The 8,900-nt window shown below is 39.6% G+C and overlaps 1 pseudogene; it reads left to right on the top strand.

Moving 5' to 3' along the window:
• On the top strand, window positions 3,770-4,985 carry Gm8048 (predicted gene 8048; annotated as a pseudogene).

The raw sequence follows: 8,900 nt of genomic DNA on the forward strand, positions 1-8,900 counted from the left end.
GGAGCATTTGTATGAACCCCTCTCTCCCCAGTGGAAGCAAAGCAGAAGGAAGCTTGGAAAGGTGCTTTCAAGTGGTTTCTTCAGGCTGTGGCACGGTTACTGAACTCATAAACCCACAGAGGCTGAGGTGACCTGTACAAGATCAAGCCAATCAAACTTACAGTTTAGATGTGGTAGGGAAAGCCAGGCTTCGAGGTTTGCAGAGGAGCTATTGACAATTGACTGTTAAAAAAGAGAAGATCATTCTTAAGAGGATATGACCACTGATAGATTCCCCATGCTCCTGTGGATGGCCTGCACCCATGCACATATTGGCACCACAAATTGGACTCAGTAAGTTATTTTTAAAATGACATGAAGTTGGGAAAGGGGCATCCCTCTGGGGATGTGGGGAGAATTGGAAGGAGAAGAGGGAAATAAGTGTGATCATATTTCATTGTACACATGTATAAAATTCCCCAATATAAAGAAAAATATTTTAACTTGATTTTACATATATCCATCACACAGAAGCCTGAGCATGGTGATACAAACCTCGAACACCAGCACATAGGACACAGACGCAGGTAGATCTCTGTACATAGTCTACATAGTAAGTCTCAGGCTAGCCTGGGCTATATCATGAGAACAAGTCTAAAACAATAAAGCAAACAAAACGATGGTTTGGATCTAAAGTATGCACTTCCCCCTCCATTGGCTTGTTTTTCTGAATACCTAATCCCCAGGTGGTGTCACTATTTGGAAGGGGTGGGCTCTGGCAATTTAAGAACCTGGGGCTTAGGTGGAGGAAATAGGTAAATATATATATATATATATATATATATATATATATATATATATATATGTATGTATTTGTGTGTGTGTGTGTGTGTGTGTGTGTGTGTGTGTGTGTGTGTGTGTGTGTATGTCAATGGAAATTTATATCTCTGGGAAATTCCTGGCTCACTCTCTCCACTTCCTGTTTGTCAAGAACAGCTGCTCTCAGGTGCACACTCCCATCACCATGGTATTTTGCTCAAATGCCACCTACTAAAAACCCTCTGAAACCATGAACCAGAGCCCATCAATCCTCCTTCGTGAAGTTGCTTCTGCCAGATATTTTTGTCATAAAGCTGCAAAAGTAAGAACAATGGAAAACTGGCAATGGTGGAGTGAGGTGCTCCCCAACCTTGACCCCATGGTTCTTAGGCCTTTAGAACTTAGAAGAGCTGCAGTCGTGGACTAGGGAAGTCCTCCAATGCCATCAGCAGCCCACCTGATGGGAACTCAGGTGACCAAAAATGTTAATAGAAGAGCAGACAGTAAAAGCCTACACGCTTGTGAAGTTGTAGATGAGAACCTAGATTCTACCAGTAATTGGTCTAGAGGTCATCCACGGCTAGTAATCTTCTGGTTTTGTTTTTGTTTTGTTTTGTTTCTGTGTCTTGAAACTTTATGAGAGATCTGTTTTAAATGAGAAAGATGAATTAAATTAGTGGAGGCTATTTGAAGATAACAGCAGTGAGGCTGTGTCACACAGATCTTGCTCAAAGGTTGTGACTAAATTTACAGAGACAGACAACAACAAAGAGAAGAGTAGATGGATTTCAACAACCAAGTCCTTTGGCTAGAAAAGGAGAAGCTGGAAATTGTGAATGCGAAGAGTTCTTAAGTTATTCATGATATTAGAACTATTAACGAGAAGCTAAAAAACTTTTGCACTGGGACAAAGAGAAAAACTGGCCAGATTCCACCTGTCACAGGCTTCAAGTTGTAAAAATTTAAACTTATTGTAAAGACTTCCTCTGAGAGCAGAGAATACAGCTATTGGCACAGGGCCACCCATAAGCTGCTGCAATCTAAGGGGCTCAGCTAATGCTCAGCAGGCAACAGACATCAAGGTGATAATAAGTCTCGGTTTACAGAGGCTTCTACCTAGATTCTTAATGAATGCTTTAGAGACCAATCAGTACACAAGTATGTCTAATTCCTTATAGAGGGCCACAGAAAGGGATGTGAAATTTTGAGGAGAGGATTGAACAGCAGCGGAGACCCTAGGAAACTAGAAATCCAGACATCAGAGTATGTAGAAGAGAGGGTTTCCAGAGAAGATTAACTGATGGGTGAATGCCACCTGTGGGCTGGATGCCTGGGTGGAATAAAAAGGGAGGGAAGAGAAGAAACCAATTGAGTTATAGTGGTCCTGGTCTCTTGCTTCCTTGTGCATCATGATGAGGACTGGGCTGCGCTGTGGTGTGGTGTGGTCTCATGGTGATTAACTGGACCCTCTGGAAGAGGGAGCCAAGGTTAACTCCTTCTCCCTTGAGTCATCTTTGTCCAGTCTCTTGCTCACAATCGCGATAAAATTAGCTAGCCACATGCTTGCTTCCCTCCCACTACAGAGAAAGGAATACCTGAGGCTCCGCCTGTGTTTTTACATTGGTCCATTTCTCCCGTCACACCTGTAGGTTTGCCGAGTTCTGACTCTGTGTGGTTGTTGACTGATTCTTTCTCCCCTGATATTTTCTTTAGCTGTGAAATCTGCATCTGCCAGTGATGTAGCCATTGTATGTATCTACGATTATGTTTTCATGTAACTATTTTTATGTCTCTATATTAACCTACCCTTATCGCTGCGTTGGAAGTAACAGTTTTTATAGATGGCATCAATTTGATTTGTGGTGACATTTCCCCCAATCCCATTCTTTGGTATGTTTAGAACAAAATGCTTAATGCAATTATCACGTTTTCACTTCCACTTCGAGCTGTCATTTTTTTATTTCTCTTTGTTCCACATATGTGATTTTCACACTCCATCTTATTTCGGATTGTTTTACCATTCGTATGTGCTAAATCGTATAGTAAATGATGTTTAGTTTTTGAGGCCCTGTTGTGACCTTGCTAATGTTTGTTATTGTCTTTCTTTTTATCATAGCCATTCCAGAAATGTTTCCTCATGATTTTTTTACTATCTTTATCATATTTCTGTATAGTTTGGAGGTTTTTTGTTTGGGATTTTTTTTAATGTTCTACACAGCATAGCAAAATTTGTAGGTGAAATATTAATGGACTAATTGTCTTATTAATTTTGTCAGATTGATTATTGAAAGTACATATAAATAATTATCTTCTTACATATTTATTGTTGTCGTGCCATCTTTATTATACTTACTCATTCTAATAATGCTTTAATGGCTTTCTTGGATTTTTCTATATTAGTGCCATGCCTCCCACAGACACTGCTTAGCTTCTTTATTTGTAAAGCTGAGTGCCTTTTCTTTCTATTTCTTTCTATCTCTTGCCTTGATTCTGTGGCTAGGATTTCCAATCCAGTGCTAAGTACATGCTGCACAGCAGACATACTTGTATTGTTCTGCATAAAGGCGTCCAGCTCTTGTCATTAAATATAATGTAGCTTCTTGTGAGCATCCTTTATCAGACTAAGGAAGTCTTCTATCCCTGGTGTATGGACATTTCAATCATTTTTTAAAAAATGTGTTGGCTTTGTCAAATGCTTCTTATGCAACTGTTAAAATGATTCTTTCACTTATTTTCACCCTGTTGATATTTAATTGATTTTCAAATATTAAGCCAAAGCTGGGTCTCTGAGGTAAACTTTGCATTAATAATATATGTTTCCCTTTCCTAATGTGTGTTTCTTTTTAAATAATGCATGTCATTCATAATTATTTTCTTATGGAATCAGGCTAAAAGTGACCTTAGAAAATTATTCAGGGCTCTCTGCTCTTCTCTGATCCAGAGACAACTACATCTTCTTGTGCAGTGCCAGCCTTGTCCCATAGACAAGAGGGTGGAGGTCAGTGTGAATGGATTTGGTTATATTGGGTGCCTGATTACCAGGACTGACTTCTGCTCTGCTTGGCAAGGTGGAGATTGTTGCCACCAACGACCCCTTCATTGGCCTCAACTCTATGGTCTACATGTTCCAGTCTGACTCCACCCATGACAAATTCAATGGCACAGTCAAGGCTGAGAATGGGGAGCTTGTCATCAATGGGAAGCCCATCACCATCTTCCAGGAGCGAGATCCCTCTAACATCAAATGGGGTGAGGCCGGTGCTGAGTATGTCATGGAGTCTACTGGCATCTTCACCACCATGGAGAAGGCTGGGGCCCACTTGAAGGGTGGGACCAAAAGGGTCATCATCTCTGCCCCTTCTTCCAATGCCCCCATGTTTGTGATGGGTGTGAACCACCAGAAATATGACAATTCACTCAAGATTGTCAAAAATGCACCAACTGCTTACCCCCTGCCCCCACCAAGGTCATCCATGACAACTTTGGCATCGTGGAAGGGCTCATGACCACGGTTCATGCCATCACTGCCACTCAGAAGACTGTGAATGGCCCCTCTGGAAAGCTGTGGCATAATGGCCTTGAGGCTGCCCAGAACATCATCCCTGCATCCACTGGTGCTGCAAAGCCTGTGAGCAAGGCCCTCCCAGAGCTGAACGGAAAGTTCACTGGCATGACCTTCCATGTTCTTACCCCCAATGTATCTGTTGTGGACCTGACAGGCTGTCTGGAGAAACCTGCCAAGTATGATAACAAGAAGGTGGTGAAGCAGGCATCTGAGGACCAACTAAAGGGCATGCTGGGCTACACTGAAGACCAAGTTATCTCTTTCAACATCAACATCAATTCAAACTTCTCCACCTTTGATGCTGGGGCTGGCATTGCTCTCAATGACAACTTTGTAAAGTTCATTTCCTTGTATGACAATGAATATGGCTACAGCAACAGGGTGGTGAACCTCATGGCCTCTATGGCCTCCAAGGAGTAAGAAACCTTGGACCACCCACCACAGCAAGGACACTGAGAGCAAGAGAGAGGTCCTCAGTTGCTGAGGAGTCCCTGTCCCAACTCGGTCCCCAACACGGAGCATCTCCCTCACAATTTCCACCCCAGACCCCTATAATAACAGGGATGGACTAGAGAGCCCTCCCTATTCTCTTGAATATTATCAGTAAAGTTTGCTGCACCCATTAAAAAAAGAAAGAAAGTTAGTCAGGACTTGTTCTATTGTTTTGTGAGGAATTATGAATATTAACTTTTGAATCTTTAGTAGATATAGATATTAATAGCTAAGATATTTCTTCTGGGCTTTTCACTATGGATAATTTCCTATGTTAAAGGTTCTGGATGCTTTAACAAGATATTTATTTACAAAGTGAATAAAAATTGTGAGCTATAATAGGTGAAGAGCATATAAAGAGTAAAGTGGAAAGTGCTAGGGTTGGAAAATTTTGGTTTCTTAGTGAATACACCACTGAGCTGAGGATGTAGCTCATAGGTAAAGCATTGGCTTCATAGGCCAAAGGTCCTGGGTTTGGTTGCCAGCATCACAAACATAAGTAGTAAATAAATGAGGAAATAAATAGATCAAAATGGGAAGTGATAGATGTGTATACCACTCATAGACAACTCTTCAATAAGTCTAATGCTACAAAGTCACCTAAGAACAAGGCAACCCTCACTCAAACCCCGTGTACACGTCTAGGTTTTAAAAGCTATATAGTTCTGTAGTTTAAAGCCAATTATTTTTCAACATTTCTTGTTAATTACCTGTATCTGTTACATGTTGTGAGGGGAGGATATGTGTGCCTGGGCTGCAGAGATCAGTGTATTGGATCCACTCAAGCTGGAGTCACAGGTCCCTGTGAGCAGCACAAAATAAATGATAATAAGTTGCAGGCACTTGTGGTATCCCACATTATGTTTTGATGTAAATATTCATTGTGGAATGGTAAAGTCAACCTAGTTAGCTATTATCTTACATCTTTATCATTTTGTATGATGTTGTTGACTTTTATGATTGGCTCAATCTTTTCCCTTGTTTTAGCCCACCCACAGTAGGCTGGGCCTACCCACATTAATCATGAAGGAGCAAAAGCCCCAACAGATTTGTTCAGATTCTGTATCTGGACTGGAGCCATGACTCAGGGGCTAAGAGCACTCACTGTACAACCACAGGCTGTACAGGAACTTGGAATTTCAGCACCCACACAACAAGCCAGATGTCCATTTCTCCTTGTTTAATACTGCTGTGCTAAAACACATGACCAAAAACACCTTGCAGAAGAAAGGGTTTAATTGGCCTCCATGTCACAGTCACAGTCCATCACTGAGGGAAATCAGCGCAGAAACTCAAAGTAAGAACCTACAGTCAGGGACTGAAGCAGAGGCCATGAAGGAGTAGTTCTTACCGACTTGTTCATCATGCCTTTTTCAGCCCACTTTCATATATGGCCCAGGACAACCTGCCCAGGGGATGACACCACCCACAGTGGGCTGGGAGCTCTTACATCTATCACCAGTCAGAAAATGTCTGGAGGCAATCTGATAAGAGCAGGGGTTTCTTCTTCCCATCTGACTCTATCTTACATCAAGTTGAAAAAGAAAAAAAAAAAAAAAAAAGCCTACCTAGCACATCCAAAGAATCTTTGTGGGATCCAACAGTCTTTGGCCTCTTTGTTTGTACAGGGGTGCACAGTAGCACCCAAAAGAATGTGTAAATGACTTTATACATTCACAGTGACATATACACACAAATAAGTAAAGTCATTTCAAAATCCTTCCAAGCTTGAGGAGTCACCAACATGTTGAGTACTGTCCCCTGCTCTGAGTTCTGGTCTCCCACTTTCTTACTGATCTACTCCTTCTGGCCAAGCATTTGACATTGTAATGAAAGGTGTGGTCTACAAAGTTAACATTGGAGAATCATGCAAGGGAGTTATCAAAAATATCGTATAATATTTTCAATAAGTTTTTGACTTTCTGTGGGCTGAATTCCTAACTGTCCTGGAGTATATGCAGTCCATGGGCCACACACCTATAAGCGACTGTAATATCAAAGTCTTTATTATTATTATTACTACTTTCTAGTTCTCCTTTCATTTACCTATTTTTATGCATGATGTATTTTTGTTACTCTCATATTAAGTAATATATATATACATATATATGTATACATATGCATATATATGTATATATTTGTGTGTATATATGAACACATATAGGTACACCTTTATAAGGAGTTTAGCTTTCTTGAAGGATTGACCTATTTATAATTAGAAAGACTCCTCTTTATGACTAGTAACTTTTTGTTCTCAAAACTGCTTTGCCCAGTTCCCAGCTGTGCCTGTCTTTCTAGTTGGTGACTGGTGCTCTTACATTCTTGGACTTTAAATCTATCTGCATCTTTGTATCTAAAGTGTCTTTATTTTGTACAAGGAATGGCTGGATCATGTTTTCTTTAAAACTCTGGCCTACACATCTCAGTTCCGATTTAGTTGCTGAGTTCACTCTCTCTGGAAGTTTCTATTGTGTATATTTTATCCAGTGTGTGTGTCATACTTCCTATTTCCTTTGTATGCTTCATGATGTTCTTGCCGGAAAATGGATACTTTTGATAATATACTTAAGTAATTCTGGGAACTTGTCCTGACTTAAGGCTTGTTACTATAATTTTCTTGTTTACATGTTTAGCAAATGGTGGATCATTTCTGTTAAGTCTCTTCTGCATCCTTCTTGTAAAGTGTAGTCAGCCTCTAATGCTGTCCTATCCAGGATACACAGCTTTGACTCTATTACATGGGGCCCTGAGATACCCATAATGCTGCAGGTTTCTCTTCAGCCTTTACTGGTCTCCTGCCAGACTCTTGCTAAGTAAGTTCTGGGCAACATTGCTTCTTGGCAACATTGTTTCTTGTCAGAGCCATAAAGTGTAAGCTCCTCGAAGGCAGTGCTCATCTCTGTCCTTTATGTAAAGAACGACCCTGAATTTAAAGATCACATGTAGGTGTGTATTTTACAGTACATTTTTGCTTGTGCCCCTTTTGAAGATCACTTTGTAACTAACTATGCACTTATTTTGTGAATTAGTTTTAGTCATTTTCTTGGGCTGTATATTTATCAAGACTGAAGATAACAGGTAGATATTGTGACTTCACCCGTGATATATCCATGTGCGTTTTATAACTTGGAGTGTTTGGGAATACCATTTCATTCCTGAATAGTCTGATTTTAAAAATTTGTTTTAAATGTGATACACTTGAATCTCTGCAGTTTGGTTCCCTTCCCAGCCAACCCTCTGTAGTACGAGCGGTAACAAGTTGGTGACCTACATAAAGTGAGACACAGCTACTTAGTCTCTTACTCTCTTGGTGGGATGCTCTACAGGTCTCTGTAAAAAGCCCTTGCTGTCTCAGCAGCCAATCAAGTTACAGGTTATTTTTTTCTGGGTTTTTGTTTTGTTCCCTTTTTAATAGAGGTATGAAAACGTTCTAGGTTTAGTTTAACATGAAGAAACACAATTGAGATTTTTTTTCAGTGATAAAATCTGCATATATGTATTTCAACAGTGTAGCTAAAAGCTTGGTGTAAATTTCTCCTTTTTTCCTTTTTTGACTTAATGAATATCATTTATTCAGTATGAAATCTTTATACAATATGTTCTGCATGTTAAGAATAAAATGTACATTAAATCTTTAAAAAATTGTGAAATTTTTGTTACAAGTATGAGATTTATATTAAAACGTGTTAAAACTACCTAAACTTTAGGTATTAATGGTATTTAAGTAAATTTTGTTTTGCATTTTATAGTCTGAAATACAGGCTATAAAAATGTACATATCTGTACATATACAAATATTCAGAAATTAAAATCTTAAAACTTAAAAAAATAAATATAAGTAAGTAAATCTGTCCAAGCCTGATGTGTTCCTGCCACGGCTCCTAGCATGGAATATTTCTGGAGTCAGTATTGATATAAGTATTACTTCTCTGAACAACATGTACTGTCTCTGAGATTGCTCTTAGATTTAGAACTCCGCATTTTGTTTCAGATTACAGTATCTTGGGAAGGAAGTGTTAATCTGCTTTATGACTGTATAAATTAA

This window comes from Mus musculus, chromosome 5 (assembly GCF_000001635.26).
Source record: "Mus musculus strain C57BL/6J chromosome 5, GRCm38.p6 C57BL/6J".
Taxonomy (NCBI): Eukaryota; Metazoa; Chordata; class Mammalia; order Rodentia; family Muridae; genus Mus; species Mus musculus.